Raw genomic sequence first — 19061 nt, 5'->3', positions numbered from 1 at the left:
GAAAGAAATGAAAAAGAAATGAAGGAAATAATAGCAAAGATCAATAAAACTAAAAGCTGGTTCTTTGAATGGATAAAGAAAATTGATAAACCATTAGCCAGACTCATCAAGAAAAAAAGGGAAAACACTCAAATCAATAGAATTAGAAATGAAAAAGGAGAAGTAACAACTGACACTGCAGAAATACAAAAGATCATGAGAGATTACTACAAGCAACTCTATGCCAATAAAATGGACAACCTGGAAGAAATGGACAAATTCTTAGAAATGCACAACCTGCCAAGACTGAATCAGGAAGAAATAGAAAATATGAACAGACCAATCACAAGCACTGAAATTGAAACTGTGATTAAAAATCTTCCAACAAGCAAAAGCCCAGGACCAGATGGCTTCACACGCGAATTCTATCAAACATTTAGAGAAGAGCTATCATCTATCCTCCTCAAACTCTTCCAAAATATAGCAGAGGGAGGAACACTCCCCAACTCATTCTATGAGGCCACCATCACCCAGATACCAAAACCAGACAAGGATGTCACAAAGAAAGAAAACTACAGGCCAATATCACTGATGAACATAGATGCAAAAATCCTCAACAAAATACTAGCAAACAGAATCCAACAGCACATTAAACGGATCATACACCATGATCAAGTGGGGTTTATTCCAGGAATGCAAGGATTCTTCAATATACGCAAATCAATCAACGTGATACACCATATTAACAAATTGAAGGAGAAAAACCATATGATCATCTCAGTAGATGCACAGAAAGCTTTCGACAAAATTCAACACCCATTTATGATAAAAACCCTGCAGATAGTAGGCATAGAGGGAACTTTCCTCAACATAATAAAGGCCATTTATGACAAACCCACAGCCAACATCATCCTCAATGGTGAAAAACTGAAAGCATTTCACTAAGATCAGGAACAAGACAAGGTTGTCCACTCTCACCACTCTTATTCAACATACTTTTGGAAGTTTTAGCCATAGCAATCAGAGAAGAAAAGGAAATAAAAGGAATCCAAATCGGAAAAGAAGAAGTACAGCTGTCACTCTTTGCAGATGACATGATACTATACATAGAGAATCCTAAAGATGCTACCAGAAAACTACTAGAGCTAATCAATGAATTTGGTAAAGTAGCAGGATACAAAATTAATGCACAGAAATCTCTGGCATTCCTATACACTAAGGATGAAAAATCTGAAAGTGAAATCAAGAAAACACTCCCATTTACCATTGCAACAAAAAGAATAAAATATCTAGGAATAAACCTACCTAAGGAGACAAAAGACGTGTATGCAGAAAATTATAAGACACTGATGAAAGAAATTAAAGATGATACAAATAGATGGAGAGATATACCATGTTCTTGGATTGGAAGAATCAACATTGTGAAAATGACCCTACTACCCAAAGCAACCTACAGATTCAGTGCAATCCCTATCAAACTACCACTGGCATTTTTCACAGAACTAGAACAAAAAATTTCACAATTTGTATGGAAACACAAAAGACCCCGAATAGCCAAAGCAATCTTGAGAATGAAAAACGGAGCTGGAGGAATCAGGCTTCCTGACTTCAGACTGTACTACAAAGCTACAGTAATCAAGACAGTATGGTACTGGCACAAAAACAGAAATATGGATCAATGGAACAGGATAGAAAGCTCAGAGATAAACCCACGCACATATGGTCACCTTATCTTTGACAAAGGAGGCAGGAATGTACAGTGGAGAAAGGACAGCCTCTTCAATAAGTGGTGCTGGGAAAACTGGACAGCTACATGTAAAAGTATGAGATTAGATCACTCCCTAACACCATACACAAAAATAAGCTCAAAATGGATTAAAGACCTAAATGTAAGGCCAGAAACTATCAAACTCTTAGAGGAAAACATAGGCAGGACACTCGATGACATAAATCACAGCAAGGTCCTTTTTGACCCACCTCCTAGAGAAATGGAAATAGAAACAAAAGTAAACAAATGGGACCTAATGAAACTTAAAAGCTTTTGCGCAGCAAAGGAAACCATAAACAAGACCAAAAGACAACCCTCAGAATGGGAGAAAATATTTGCAAATGAAGCAACTGACAAAGGATTAATCTCCAAAATTTACAAGCAGCTCATGCAGCTCAATAACAAAAAAACAAACAACCCAATCCAAAAATGGGCAGAAGACCTAAATAGACATTTCTCCAAAGAAGACATACAGATGGCCAACAAACACATGAAAGGATGCTCAACATCACTAATCATTAGAGAAATGCAAATCAAAACTACAATGAGATATCATCTCACACCAGTCAGAATGGCCATCATCAAAAAATCTAGAAACAATAAATGCTGGAGAGGGTGTGGAGAAAATGGAACCCTCTTACACTGTTGGTGGGAATGGAAATTGATACAGCCACTGTGGAGAACAGTATGGAGGTTCTTTAAAAAACTACAAATAGAACTACCATATGACCCAGCAATCCCATTACTGGGCATATACCCTGAGAAAACCATAATTCAGAAAGAGTCATGTACCAAAATGTTCACTGCAGCTCTATTTACAATAGCCCAGAGATGGAAACAACCTAAGTGCCCATCATCGGATGAATGGATAAAGAAGATGTGGCACATATATACAATGGAATATTACTCAGCCATAAAAAGAGACGAAATTGAGCTATTTGTAATGAGGTGGATAGACCTAGAGTCTGTCATACAGAGTGAAGTAAGTCAGAAAGAGAGAGACAAATACCGTATGCTAACACATATATATGGAATTTAAGAAAAAAAAAATTGTCATGAAAAACCTAGGGGTGAAACAGGAATAAAGACACAGACTTACTAGAGAATGGACTTGAGGCTATGGGGAGGGGGAAGGGTAAACGGTGACAAAGCGAGAGAGAGGCATGGACATATATACACTACCAAACGTAAGGCAGATAGCTAGTGGGAAGCAGCCGCATAGCACAGGGAGATCAGCTCGGTGCTTTGTGACCGCCTAGAGGGGTGGGATAGAGAGGGTGGGAGGGAGGGAGACGCAAGCGGGAAGAGATATGGGAACATATGTATATATATAACTGATTCATTTTGTTGTGAAGCTGAAACTAACATACCATTGTAAAGCAATTATACTCCAATAAAGATGTTAAAATGAAAAAAAAAAAACAAATACCATATGCTAATACCTATATATATGGAATCTAAAATAAAAAAAAAAAGTTCTGAAGAACCTAGGGGCAGGACAGGAATAAAGACACAGACGTAGAGAATGGACTTGAGAACACGGGGAGGGTTAAGGGTAAGCTGGGACAAAGTGAGAGAGTGACATGGACATATATACACTACCAAATGTAAAACAGATAGCTACTGGGAAGCAGCTGCATAGCACAGGAGATCAGCCCGATGCTTTGTTACCACCTAGAGGGTTGGGATAGGGAAGATGGGAGGGAGATGCAAAAGGGAGGAGATATGGGGATATATGTATATGTATAGCTGATTCACTTTGTTATAAAGCAGAAACTAACATACCATTGTAAAGCAATTATACTCCAATAAAGATGTTTAAAAAAAAAAATACTCCCAACAAACAAAGTCCAGGACCAGATGGCTTCACAGGTGAATTCTACCAAACATTTAGAGAAGAGTTCATACCTATCCTTCTCAAACTATTCCAAATAATTACAGAAGAAAGAACATTTCTGAACTCATTATATGCAGCCAGCATCACCCTGATACCAAAACCAGACAAAGATTTCACAAAAAAAGAAAATTGAAGACCAATATCAATGATGAACATAGACCCAAAAATCCTCAACAAAATACTAGCAAACATTATCCAACAACACATTAAAAAGACCATACACCGTAATCAAGTGGGATTTACCCCAGGGATGCAAGGATTCGTCAATATACGCAAATCAATCAACGTGATACACCATATTAACAAATTAAAGAATAAAAACCATATAATCATCTCAGTAGATGCAGAAAAAGCTTTTGACAAAATTCAACACCCATTTATGATAAAAACTCTCCAGAAAGTGGACAGAGAGGGAACCTACCTTAACATAATAAAGGCCATATATGACAAACCCATAGCAAACATCATTCTCAATGGTAAAAAACTGAAAGCACTTCCTCTAAGATCAGGAACAAAACAAGGATGTCCACTCTGGCCACTATTATTCAAAATAGTTTTGGAAGGCCTAGCCATGGAAATCAGAGAAGAAAAAGAAATAAAAGGAATACAAATTGGAAAAGAAGAAGTAAAGCTGTCACTGTCTGCAGATGACATGATACTATACCTAGAAAATCCTAAAGATGCCACCAGAAAATTACTAGAACTAATCAATGAATTTGGTGAGGTTGCAGGATACAAAATTAATGCATAGAAATCTCTTGCATTCCTATACACTAACAACGAAAAATCAGAAAGGGAAATTAAGGAAACAATCACATTTACGATGGCAACAAAAAGAATAAAATACCTAGGAACAAACCTACCTACAGAGGCAAAAGACTGTACTCAGAAGACAATAAAACACTGATGAAAGAAATCAAAGATGACACAAACAGATGGAGAGATATACCATGCTCCTGGATTGGAAGAATCAATATTGTGAAAATGACTATACTGTCCAAAGCAATCTACAGGTTCAATGCAATTGCTATTAAATTACCAATGCCATTTTTCACAGAATTGGAACAAAAAATTTTTCAATAGCCAAAGCAATCTTGAGAAAGAAAAATGGAGCTGGAGGAATCAGGCTCCCAGACTTCAGACTATACTACAAAGCTATAGTAATCAAGACAGTATGGTACTGACACAAAAACAGAAATATAGATCAATGGTACAGGATAGAAAGCCCAGAGATATACCCACGCAGCTATGGTCACTTAATCTACGACAAAGGAGGCAAGAATATACAATGGAGAAGAGACAGCATCTTCAATAAGTGATGCTGGGAAAACTGGACAGCTACATATAAAAGAATGAAATTAGAACACCCCCTAACACCATACACAAAAATAAACTCAAAATGGATTAAAAACCTAAATGTAAGAGCAGACGCTATAAAACTCTTAGAGGAAAACATAGGAAAAACACTCTTTGACATAAATCACAGCCAGATCTTTTGTGACCCCCCTCCTAGAGTAATGAAAATAAAGACAAAAATAAACAAATGGGATCTAATTAAGCTTAAAAGCTTTTGCACAGCAAAGGAAACCATAAACAAGATGGAAAGACAACCCAAAGAACAGGAGAAAATATTTGCAAACGAAACTACGGACAAAGGATTAATCTCCAAAATATACGAACAGCTCATGCAACGCAATATCAAAAAAACAAACAACCCAATCAAAAAATGGGCGGAACTCTTAAATAGACATTTCACCAGAGAAGACATACAGATGGCCAAAAGGCACATGAAAAGCTGCTCAACATTACTAATTATTAGAGAAATGCAAATCAAAACTACAATGAGGTATCACCTCACACTGGTCAGAATGGGCATCATCAAAAAATCTACAAACAATAAATGCTGGAGAGGATGCGGAAAAAAGGGAATCCTCTTGCACTGTTGCTGGGAATGTAAATTGATACAGCCACTGTGGAGAACAGTATGGAGGTTCCTTAAAAAACTAAAAGTAGAATTACCATATGACCCAGCAGTCCCAGTACTGGACATATACCCTGAGAAAACCATAATTCAAAAAGACATATGTACCCCAATGTTCACTGCAGCACTATTTACAATAGCCAGGTCATGGAAACAACCTAAATATCCATTGACAGATGAATGGATAAAGAAGATGTGGTACATATATACAATGGAATATTACTCAGCCATAAAAAGAAATGAAATTGGGTCATTTGTAGAGATATGGATGGACCTAGAGTCTGTCATACCGAGTGAAGTAAGCCAGAAAGAGAAAAGCAAATATTGTATATTAACGCATATACCTGGAATATAGAAAAATGGTACAGATGAACCTATTTGCAGGGCAGGAATAGAAACACAGATGTAGAGAATGGCCGTGTGGACACAGAGGGGGAAGGGGAAGGTGGGATGAATTGAGAGATTAGCTTTGACATATATATATACTACCACGTGTAGTACACATACTACCACATCTAATGATGACCTAGACGGGTGGGACGGCGGACGGGGGGAGGTCCAAGAGGGAGGGGATATATGTATACATATAGCTGATTCACTTCACTGTACAACAGAAACTAAACACAACATTGTAAAGCAATTATATTCCAATTTTTTTAAACAGAGAAAGAATAGTCATTAAATTTGGTCTTAACCTTTGGTTAAAATAAATTTTTAAATCTCTAATAGTACTAATGGCTGTGCAATGCTCAGTTTTTCCACATGAGTTATACCTTTTAAAATGTATTTGTAGCAAATGGGCAGCACAGAGTCATAAGCCCAAAGTTCATCTCAGTTCCTCCATAACATTAACCAGGGTTTCAATGGAATATTCTGCTTAGACTTAAGTTAGTAGCCTAATATTTTCAAATGACCAAAAGATGAATTAACTATTAGTTGATCCATATGAAGATGCCATTGCTATAGGTCAAAACAGTCAAATCTTGGCAATTTCATGTAGCTTAATCTAATAACAGCTTTTTAGACATTCAAACTATACTCTAGAAAAAAGCAAATACACACAAAAAACTGTTTACATGATGTGAAAATACATGTAAAAATGTTTTCAAAAGAAACAACTAACGCAAAGGTATAAAGAGAAATAAAAATAGTGGGCTTTATGAGAAGGGGAAAATAAATCAGGTAGTTCAACAGGTTATTGAAATCCTGGTAATGATCAATAAATTTATTTCTGCTTCACCTTTTATGAAGAGGCTGTACTTAGTAAATCACTGAGTAAGCTGCCTCAATAATACTACTGCTATCAAGTTTACTTGCAACGATTCCAACAAAGAAATTAATTTCTTCATGACAAGAAAAGGTTATCTGAAACGGGGAAAACACAGGAGGCGGAACTTTCTGCTAGTAAAACAGACAGGTAACAGTCTAGGCACTGAATTCAGAGCTGTTTTATGCTCTGCCAGATCTGAATTCCTTGTAGCTCTACTACCATCACTTTAGACACACACACACACACACACACACACACACAGTATATGAAGATACATAATTGCCTATTAACCTGTTTTTGCAAGGTTCCTAGTTTTAGCACTGAAAGTTCCATGATCTAGAAACCCAAGCCTAGGCAAACTGGGATGATTAGCTACCCTGATGTACAGCTCCCAATCCATGCACATGCGTGTGCTTGCGTGCATACACCCCACACACACCAATCTACATCCCAAACTCCAAAGAATGTTTCCTATAACTTATAAGAAATTTATTAACTCTTCAGAAGATAAGTGCTTTTAATAAAATTATCCAAAAGTTATTACTTGTTTTATGACTGTATAAAATAAAATATGTAACTGGCCATGATCAAATCTGAGAACATGGAAACTACCATTCATCACAAATCATCAGACCCACTCTTTCCCAAAAAGTTTCATGTGTTGACAAGCATTAGAATTGGTCACTTCTTACAATTACACTCCATTTTGTAAATATGAGGACAAACTCTGTGGCACTCTATAGGTTCAAATCTCAGTTTCACCACTTTATAAACAATGTAGCTTTAGGAGAAATTGCTTGACCTCATTAATTCTCTTTTTCCTACTATGTAAAATGGGAGCAATAATAGTACCTACATCAAAAAAAAAAAAGTACCTACATCATATGGTTTTCATGAGTACTAAATGATGCAATGTATATATAATATTAATTATATATAATATGTTACCTAACATGTTATGGAAAACCCCGAATGAACTTTTTGGCCAATCCAATACTTAGTACAATACGTAGCATAAAATTAATTCTCAATAAATGTTACTTATTACTATAATTGCTATTAGTATATTGTACAGGTAAGAACTTGCAAGTGCTTTGAAAGTGGCAGTCACCCATTCCTGCCTTCTTTGGTGGACACATTTTCTATTAAAAATAATTTATTTCCTTTTATAATATTAAGATTTCCAGGATTATACTTTCTGACTGTAAAAACTAAGAGAATCTTGAATAGTTTTAAAAAAAGAGTGTCCTTATATGAGATTAATTACTTCTTTTTTTCCTTCCTGCCTTTCTTTCTTCCTTCCTTATTTATTTATTTATTTATGGCTGTGTTGGGTCTTTGTGGCTGTGCGCGGGCCTTCTCTAGTTGTGGCGATCGGGGGCTACTATTTCTTGCCATGCGCGGGCTTCTCATTGCGTGTCCTCTCTTTCTGACTGTAAAAACTAAGACAATCTTGAATAGTTTAAAAGAAAGAGTGTCCTTATATGAGATCAATTACTTCTTTTTTTCTTATTATTTATTTATGTTTGTTTGTTCATTTATGGCTGTGTTGCGTCTTCATTGCTCTGAGTGGGCATTCTCTAGTTGTGGCGAGCGGAGGCTACTCTTCGTTGCCGTGTGTGGGCTTCTCATTGCGGTGCCCTCTCTTGTTGCGGAGCACAGGCTCTAGGCATGCAGGCTTCAGTAGTTGTGGAACGTGGGCTCAGTAGTTGTGGCACATGGGCTTAGCTGCTCCATGGCATGTGAGATCTTCCCGGACCAGGGCTCAAACCCATATCCCCTTCACTGACAGACAGATTCTTAACCACTGTGCCACCAGGTAAGTCCTAATTACTACTTTATATGGAATTTCTTCCCATTATTGAATTTCAACATTGGATACAATAGTGCAAGTAAAGAATACAAGAGCTCCTTGACCCCTAACTTTAATAAAATATAATATTTAATATGTGGAAATATAGGTGGTAAACTTCTATCTCTGCTAAAAAGAACAAGTATAAAAATTAAATCAAAATAGAGTTAAATTAGATTTTAGAGTTTGAGGAAACCTTTAAAATCATCCAATCCAATCCCCTCATTTTATAAATAAGACCTAAAAAGCTGATTTGTCCAATGTCATATGGCCAGTATCAGAGATAATATAGGAATTCAAGTCTCCTGATACTTACTCCAGTTATCTATTCAACATGCTTTTCTCCAAAATCATAAGGGAAAATCACGAGACAAATTCCTATTCCAAAATTTCTAACAAAAACCAGGAGATGTGTTGAAAAGGATAAAGGAAAAATAACTAGTAGTATGTAGTAGAAAATAAACTTTGAAGTCTAACAGAGCCAGCTCTGTCACTCCTTCCCTATGTGTCAATGGGCAAAGTACTGACTCTGAATTCAGGCTCCTCACTTGTAAAATGGGGGTAAAACCACCTAGGACAAATAAATAACATATAAAAAGGGTTAGAATACCACAATAGCTGGCAGTCACACAACCAACCTCTGAATCCCAACCTAACAACTTACTTATTGTTTGACCAAGTTATATAACTTCTTTGAGCCATAGAAAGGACTTTAGCACAGAACATGGCACATAATAATGGCAACAGGTTTTACTTTTATCAATACTACGTACAGATCACAACTACCTGCTGAACAATCTTCAACAGGAAGACAATGGAATTCATCAAAAAAGATAGCCCACATCCAAAGACAAAGGAGAAGCCACAATGAGATGGTAGAAGGGGGCGTAATCACAATAAAATCAAATCCCATAACTGCTGGGTGGGTGACTCACAAACTGGAGAACACGTATACCACATAAGTCCACTCACTGGAGTAAAGGTTCTGAGCCCCATGTCAGGCTTCCCAACCTGGAGGTCCAGCAACGGTAGGAAGAATTCCTAGAGAATCAGACTTAGAAGTCTAGCAGGATTTAATTGCAGGACATCACAGGACTGGGGGAAACACACATTACACTCTTGGAGAGCACACACAAAGTAGTGTGCGCACTAGGAACCAGGAGAAGGAGCAGTGACTCCATAGGAGACTGAACCACACCTACCTGCTGCTGTTGGAGGGTCTCCTGCAGAGGCAGGGGGTGGCTGTGGCTCACTGTGAGGACAAGGACACTGCAGCAGAAGTTCTGGGAAGTACTCCTTGGCGTGAGCCCTCCCAGAGTCCACCATTAGCCCCACCAAAGAGCCTGGGTAGGCTCCAGTGTTCGCTCGCTTCAGGCCAAACAACCAACAGGGAGGGAACCCAGCCCCACCCATCAGCAGACAAGTGGATCAAGTTTTACTGAGCTCTGCCCACCAGAGCAACACCCAGCTCTACTCACCACCAGTCCCTCCCACCAGGAAACTTGCACAAGCCTCTTAGATAGCCACATCCACCAGAGGGCGGACAGCAGAAGCAAGAAGAACTATACAATCCTGCACCCTGTGGAACAAAAACCACATTCACATTCACAGAAAGATAGACAAGATGAAAACGCAGAGGGCTATGTACCAGATGAAGGAACAAGACAAAACCCCAGGAAAATGACTAAATGAAGTGGAGATAGGCAACCTTCCAGAAAAAGAATTCAGAATAATGATAGTGAAGATGATCCAGGACCTCAGAAAAAGAATGTAGGCAAAGATCGAGAAGATGCAAGAAAAATTTAACAAAGATCTAGAAGAATTAAAGAAAAAACAGAGATGAACAACACAATAACTGAAATGAAAAATACATTAAAAGGAATCAATAGCAGAATAACTGAGCAGAAGAACAGATAAGTGACCTGGAAGACAGAATAGTGGAATTCACTGCTGCAGAACAAAGTAAAGAAAAAAGAATGAAAATAAATGAAGACAGCCTAAGAGACCTCTGGGACAACATTAAATGCAACATTTGCATTACAGGGGTCCCAGAAGGAGAAGAGAGAAAGAAAGGGCCCGAGAAAATATTTGAAGAGATTATAGTCGAAAACTTCCCTACCATGGAAAACTAAATAGCCACCCATGTCCAGGAAGTGCAGAGAGTCCCAGGCAGGATAAACCCAAGGAGAAACACACCGAGACACATACTAATCAAATTGCCAAAAATTAAAGACAAAGAAAAATTATTGAAAGCAGCAAGGGAAAAACGACAAATAACATACAAGAGAACTCCCATAAGGTTAACAGCTGATTTCTCAGCAGAAAATCTACAAGCCAAAAGGGAATGGCATGACATATTTCAAGTGATGAAAGGCAAGAACCTACAACCAAGATTACTCTACACAGCAAGGATCTCATTCAGATTCGACAGAGAAATCAAAAGCTTTGCAGACAAGCAAAAGCTAAGAGAATTCAGCACCACCAAACCAGCTCAACAACAAATGCTACCAGAACTTCTCTAAGTGGGAAACACAAGAGAAGAAAAGGACCTACAAGAACAAACCCAAAACAATTAAGTAATTGGTAGTAGGAACATACATATTGAAAATTCCCTTAAACATCAATGGATTAAATGCTCAAACCAAAAAGCACAGGCTCACTGAATGCATACGAAAACAAGACCCATATATAAGCTGTCTACAAGAGACCCACTTCAGACCTGGGGACACATACAGACTGAAAGTGAGGGGATGGAAAAAGATATTCCATGCAAATGGAAATCAAAAGAAAGCTGGAATAGCATTACTAATATCAGATAACATAAACTTTAAAATAAAGAATGTTACAAAAGACAAGGAAGGACACTACATAAATCAAGGGATCAAGCCAGAAGATGATATAACAATTATAAATGTATATACATCCAACATAGGAGCACCTCAATACATAAGGCAACTGCTAACACCTATAAAAGAGGAAATCGACAGTAACACAATAATAGTGGGGCACGTTAACACCTCACTTACACCAATGGACAGATCATTCAAACAGAAAATTAATAAGGAAACACAAGCTTTAAATGACACAATAGACCAGATATTTAATTGATATTTATACGACATTCCATCCGAAAACAGCAGATTACACTTTCTTCTCAAGTGCGCACGGCACATTCTCCAGGATAGATAACATCTCGGGCTACAAATCAAGACTCACTAAATTTAAGAAAATTAAAATCATATCAAGCATCTTTTCTGACCACAACGCTATTAGACTAGAAATCAATTACAGGGAAAAAAACGTAAAAAACACAAATACATGGAGGTTAAACAATATGTTAGTAACTAACCAAGAGCTCACTGAAGAAATCAAAGAGGAAATCCAAACATATCTAGAGACAAATGACAATGAAAACACGATGATACAAAACCTATGGGATGCAGCAAAAGCAGTTCTAAGAGGGAAGTTTATAGCAATACAATCCTACCTCAAGAAACAATAAACATCTCAAACAAACTAACCTTACACCTAAAGGAACTAGAGAAAGAAGAACAAACAAAACTCAAAGTTAGCAGAAGGAAAGAAATCATGAAGATCAGAGCAGAAATAAATGAAATAGAAACAGAGAAAACAATAGCAAAGATCAATAAAACTAAAAACTGGTTCTTTGAGAAGATAAACAAAATTGATAAACCATTAGCCAGACTCATCAAGAAAAAGAGGGAGAGGACTCAAATCAATAAAATTAGAAATGAAAAATAAGAAATTACAACAAACACCGCAGAAATACAAAGCATCCTAAGAGACTACTACAAGTAACTCTATGACAATAAAATGGACAACCTGGAAAGAATGGACAAATTCTTAGAAAGGTATAACCTTCCAAGACTGAACCAGGAAGAAATAGAAAATATGAACAAAGGAATCACAAGTACTGAAATTGAAACTGTGATTAAAAATCTTCCAACAAACAAAAGTCCAGGACCAGATGGCTTCACAGGTGAATTCTATCAAACATTTAGAGAAGAGCTAACACCCATCCTTCTCAGACTCTACCAAGAAACAGCAGAGGAAGGAACACTCGCAAACTCATTCTATGAGGCCACCATCACCCTGATACCAAAACCAGAAAAAGATACCACAAAAAAAGAAAATTACAGGGCTTCCCTGGTGGCGCAGTGGTTTAGAGTCTGCCTGCCGATGCAGGGGACATGGGTTCGTGCCCTGGTCCAGGAGGATCCCACATGCTGTGGAGCAGCTGGGCCCGTGAGCCATGGCCATTGGGCCCGCGCGTCCGGACCCTGTGCTCCGCAACATGAGAGGCCTCAACAGTGAGAGGCCCACTTACCGCAAAAAAAAAAGAAAATTACAGACCATTATCACTGATGAATATAGATGCAAAAATTCTCAACAAAATACTAGCAAACAGAATCCAACAACACATGAAAAGGATCATACACCATGATCAAGTGGGATTTATTCCAGGGATGCAAGAATTCTTCAATATACACAAATCAATCAATGTGATATACCACATTAACAAATTGAAGAATAAAAACCATATGATCATCTCAATAGATGTAGAAAAAGCTTCTGAGAAACTTCAACACCCATTTATGATAAAAAAATCTCCAGAAAGTGGGCAGAGAGGGAAACTACCTCATCATAATAAAGGTCATATATGACAAACCCACAGGAAACATCATTCTCAATGGTGAAAAGCTGAAAGCATTTCCTCTAAGATCAGGAACAAGACAAGGATGTCCACTCTCACCACTATTATTCAACATAGCTTTGGAAGTCCTAGCCACTGCAATCAGAGAAGAAAAAGGAATACCAATTGGAAAAGAAGTAAAACTATAACTGTTTGCAGATGACAGGATACTATACATAGAGAATCCTAAAGATGTCATCAGAAAATTACTAGAGCTAATCAATGAATTTGGTTAAGTTGCAGGATACAAAATTAATGCATAGAAATCTCTTGCATTCCTATACACTAATGATGAAAAATCTGAAAGAGAAATTAAGGAAACAACCCCATTTACTATTGCAACAAAAAGAATAAAATACCTAGGAATAAACCTACATGAGGAGACAAAAGACCTGTACGCAGGAAACTGTAAGACACTGATGAAAGAAATTTAAGATGATACCGAGAGATAGAGTTACCATGTTCTTGGATTGGAAGAATCAATACTGTGAAAATGACTATATTACCCAAAGAAATCTGAAGATTAAATGCAATCCCTATCAAATTACCAATGGCATCTTTTACAGAACTAGAACAAAAAAATCTTAAATTTGTATTGAGACACAAAAGACCTGAATAGCCAAAGTGATTTTGAGGGGAAAAAAACAGAGCTGGAGGAATCAGACTCCCTGACTTCAGACTATACTATAAAGCTACTGTAATCAAGACAATATGGTACTGGCACAAAAACAGAAATATAGATCAATGGAACAGGATAGGAAGCCCAGATATAAACCCGCACACCTGTGGTCAACTAATCTATGACAAAGGAGGCAAGGATATACAATGGAGAAAAGACAGTCTCTTCAATAAGTGGTGCTGGGAAAAGAGGACAGCTACATGTAAAAGACTGAAATTAGAACACCCCCTAACACCATACACAAAACTAAACTCAAAATGTATTAGAGACCTAAGTGTAAGACCAGACACTATAAAACTCTTAGAGGAAAACATAGGAAAAACACTCTTTTACATAAAAAACAGCAAGATCTTTTTTGATCCACCTCCTAGGGTAATGGAAATAAAAACGAACATAAACAAATGGGATCTAATGAAACTAAAAAGCTTTTGCAAAGCAAAGGAAACTACAAACAATATGAAAAGACAACCTTCAGAATGGGAGAAAATATTTGCAAATGAATCAACGGACAAAGGATTAATCTCCAAAATATATAAACAGCTCATGCAGCTCAGTATTAAAAAAAACAACCCAATCCAAAAATGGGCAGAAGACCTAAATAGACATTTCTCCAAAGAAGACATACAGATAGCCAAGAAGCACATGAAAAGCAGCTCAACATCACTAATTATTAGAGAAATGCAAATCAAAACTAAAATGATGTCTCACCTCACACCAGTTAGAATGGACATCATCAGGAAATCTACAAACAACAAATATTGGAGAGGGTGTGGAGAAAAGGGAACCCTCTTGCACTGTTGATGGGAATGTAAATTGATACAGCCACTATGGAGACAGTATGGAGCTTCCTTAAAAAACTAAAAATAGAATTACTGTATGACCCAGCAATCCCACTACTGGGCATATAGCCAGAGAATACCATAACTCAAAAAGACACATGCATCCCAGTGTTCATTGCAGCACTATTTACAATAGCCAGGTCATGGAAGCAACCTAAATGCCCATCGACAGACGAATGGATAAAGATGTGGTACATATATACAATGGAATATTACTCAGCCATAAAAAGGAATGAAATTGAGTCACTGACACGTGGATGGATCTACAGACTGTCATACAGAGTGAAGTAAGTCAAAAACAGAAAAACAAATACCGTATATTAATGCATTTTTGTGGAAACTAGAAAAATGGTACAGATGAACCAGTTTGCAGGGCAGAAGTTGAGACACAGATGTAGAGAACAAACGTATGGGCCCATGAGCCATGGCCGCTGAGCCTGCACGTCCGGAGCCTGCGCTCTGCAACAGGAGAGGCCACAACAGTAAGAGGCCCGCGTACCGCCAAAAAAAAAAGAAAAGTGAAATAAAAAACAGATGTGGACAATGCTTTTTGCACAGGGATATTCTTTACTTTCTATTTATAATGTAAAAAACTGGATATAAGTTCAACAAAAAATTGTATTGGAATGGTACACTATGATTCTGAAAAATTCTGATTTTGAAGAACTTTAATTATATGTAAATGTTCACAATAAAAAAAAAAAGATCCAACATGCAGCAGAGCAACTAAGCCCGTGCACCACAACTCCTGAGCCCACGCACCCTCAACTACTGAAGCCCCCACACCTAGAGCTCTGCAGCAAGAGAAGCCAGAAGCCACAATGAGAAGCCTGTGCACCACAACGAAGAGTATAGCCTCTGCTTGCCGCGCTAGAGAAAGCCAACGCACAGCAACGAAGACCCAATGCAGCCAAAAAACATTAAAAAAATTTTTTAAAAAGTAATTAAAAAATAAAATGCAAAAAAGTTAAAAAAAAAAAAAAGACACATGAACCCCAATGTTCATTGCAGCACTATTTACAATAGCCAGGACATGAAGCAACCTAAATGCCCATCAACAGATGAATGGATAAAGAAGATGTGATAAATATATACAATGGAATATTACTCAGCCATAAAAAGGAACGAAATTGGGTCATGTGTAGACACGTGGATAGATCTAGAGACTGTCATACAGAGTGAAGTAAGTCAGAAAAAGAGAAACAAATATCGTATATTAACGCATATAAGTGGAACCTAGAAAAATGGTACAGATGAACTGGTTTGCAGGGCAGAAACTGAGACACAGACGTAGAGAACAAACGTATGGACACCAACGGGAAAGTGGCAGGGGGCGGGTGGTGGTGCTGTGATGAATTGGGAGATTGGGATTGACATATATACACTAATATGTATAAAATGAATAACTAATGAGAACCTGCTGTATAAAAAAATAAAATAAAATTCAAAAAAAATACTACATATCAATTACCTGTCACTTAGTGGATAGTGAATAACAAAAACCACCACCACAACCAACAGCAAAAACAAAACACCTGCTTTTACAAGTAAAACAGATGACAAAGGCAACATGCTATAAAAACCAACGCCACCTATCTTAAAATATACCCATTTAAGTAAAGTTCATTAGATTGGGGTTAAGTGTCAAATTTTAATGTACAAAATTTAAAATCTATTAAGTAAATAATCATTCTATAGTGAGATATTTAAGAAAATTGTGGTTTTCAGGGTATTGGACTCAGTTCACAAGTCAGAAAAGTATGGTATAAAGTCAGAAGTTAGGTAATATTAGAAGTGTTACAAAGAATGAAATAAAGCTAAAATTACAGCATTAGTACATTAGAAAATCTGTAAAAGACCCACTGTGCATAGAAGAAACCATCAACTTTGGAAGACTTTCTAATATGACATGGTTTATATAAACTCCTAATCAAAAATATAGTAAAAGAAAAAGAGACAGTAGAAAAACACATCCAACATATCACCATTTAAAAGAACCAGTTCCCAGGTGATTAGAAAAGATCTCTGAACCGGGTGGAAGGGTATAATTCCTAAATCCAAAGCGAAATTAAAACCACAAAGTTTAAACATAGCAGCATGGAAAAAATCAATACCTCACAAAATAAAAAGGAATAATTTAGGTTTCATCTTTCTCTTTACAATAATTCTGTTTTTTAGATCAGATACAGTGGCTTAAGATGCTACCATGTCTTTAAGCTCCATTTTGTCGGGAAATACCTGTTTGTCTGCTACTTCTAAAGGTAAATAGGAGGTTTTACATTTAAGTTACAATGTGGAATACTTCAGAGTAACCTCATGCCAAGGTGACACATTTCTGAGGGATGCAAAGATATACAATAAACAGCTTTTAAAGGCATATTTTTAAACTTGCAGCAGGAAAGCTTTTCTGTGTCAAGACAATTATTCTTTTAATAGCATTGATCAAAGTGTCATTCTTCACTGACTGTACAATACCTTTTAAAGGAATACAACAAGGCACTAGGGTTATACACCTCTGTAGAGCAGACATCTTATTGGAAAAAAGGGAACAGTGGCCAAGATACAGTCAGTAGGTTTCATGCTTCTAATAAGAAACCTTTTCCTCCCTAGCTACTTCATGCTGAAGTCCACAACTGACATTATCCAAAGATTAAGTGTAAGATCTCTTTACTTCCGTAATTTAGAAGCATTTTCACAGAGGCCTAAACTGCAAGATCTCAACTGTATCTCTGTAGATATTACAGTATGGCCTTGGAAACATCCTCTCAGACAGGGCCAGTGAGAAATTATTCATGAAGATTAGAAAAGAATGATGGTTTTATTTACTTTGCTACTCTCTGGGGAAAGAAGAAAGTGTATTTTAAGAAAGTTTTCAGATAATCACTGTTCATATTTATTGACAAAGCCAAATACTAAAAGAATATTAAAATTACATATTACTCTACCATAAAATAACGCTGTCAACTAACACTGATTAGGTAATCTTTCATAAAAGGGAACTATTTAAAAATCATCTTAAAACAAGTCCTTTTTGTTGGAGTACTCATGCTTTAAGAAAGATAAAATAGAGTGATTGGTTCAAGATGGCGGAGTAGAAAGATGTGCTCTCACTCCCTCTTGTGAGAGCGCCAGAATCACAACTAACTGCTGGAGAATCATCGACAGGAAGACACTGGAACTCACCAAAAAAGATACCCCACATCCAAAGACAAAGGAGAAGCTACAATGAGACGGTAGGACGGGCACGATCACAATATTATCAAGTCCCATAACTGCTGGATGGGTGACTCACAAAATGGAGAACACATACCACATAAGTCCACTCACTGGAGGGAAGGTTCTGAGCCCCATGACAGGCTTCCCAACCTGGGGGTCCGGCAACAGGAGGAGGAATTCCTAGAGAATCAGACTTTGAAGCCTAGGGGAATTTGATAGCAGAACTTCGACAGGACTGGGGGAAACAGAAACTACACTCTTGGAGGACACACACAAAGTAGTGTGGGCATTGGGACCCAGGGGAAGGAGCGGTGACTCAATAGGAGACTGAACCACACCTACCTGCTGCTGTTGGAGGGTCTCCTGCAGAGGCAGGGGGTGGCTTTGGCTCACTGAGAGAACAAGGACACTGGCAGCAGAAGTTCTGGGAAGTACTCCTTGGCGTGAGCCCTCCCAAAGTCCGCCATTAGCCCCACCAAAGAGCCCGGGTAGGCTCCAGTGTTGAGTCGCCTCAGGCCAAACAATCAACAGGAAGGGAACCCGCCCCACCCATCAGCAGACAAGTGGATAAAGTTTTACTGAGCTCTGCCCACCAGAGCAACAGTCAGCTCTACCCACCACCAGTCCCTCCCACCAGGAAACTTGCACAAGCCTCCTAGAAAGCCTCATCCACCAGACGGCAGACAACAGAAGCAAGAACTACAATCCTGCAGCCTGTGGAACAAAAACCACATTCACAGAAAGACAGACAAGATGAAAAGGCAGAGGGCTATGTACCAGATGAAGGAACAAGATAAAATGCCAGAAAAACAACTAAATGAAGTGGAGATAGGCAACCTTCCAGAAAAAGAATTCAGAATAATGAT

Source organism: Aethalodelphis obliquidens, unplaced genomic scaffold (genome assembly GCF_003676395.1).
Source record: "Aethalodelphis obliquidens isolate GAN/ISIS:26980383/991018 unplaced genomic scaffold, ASM367639v1 scaffold20, whole genome shotgun sequence".
Taxonomy (NCBI): domain Eukaryota; kingdom Metazoa; phylum Chordata; class Mammalia; order Artiodactyla; family Delphinidae; genus Aethalodelphis; species Aethalodelphis obliquidens.
The sequence above is the reverse complement of the archived record's forward strand: the minus strand, read 5'-3'. Positions refer to the sequence as shown.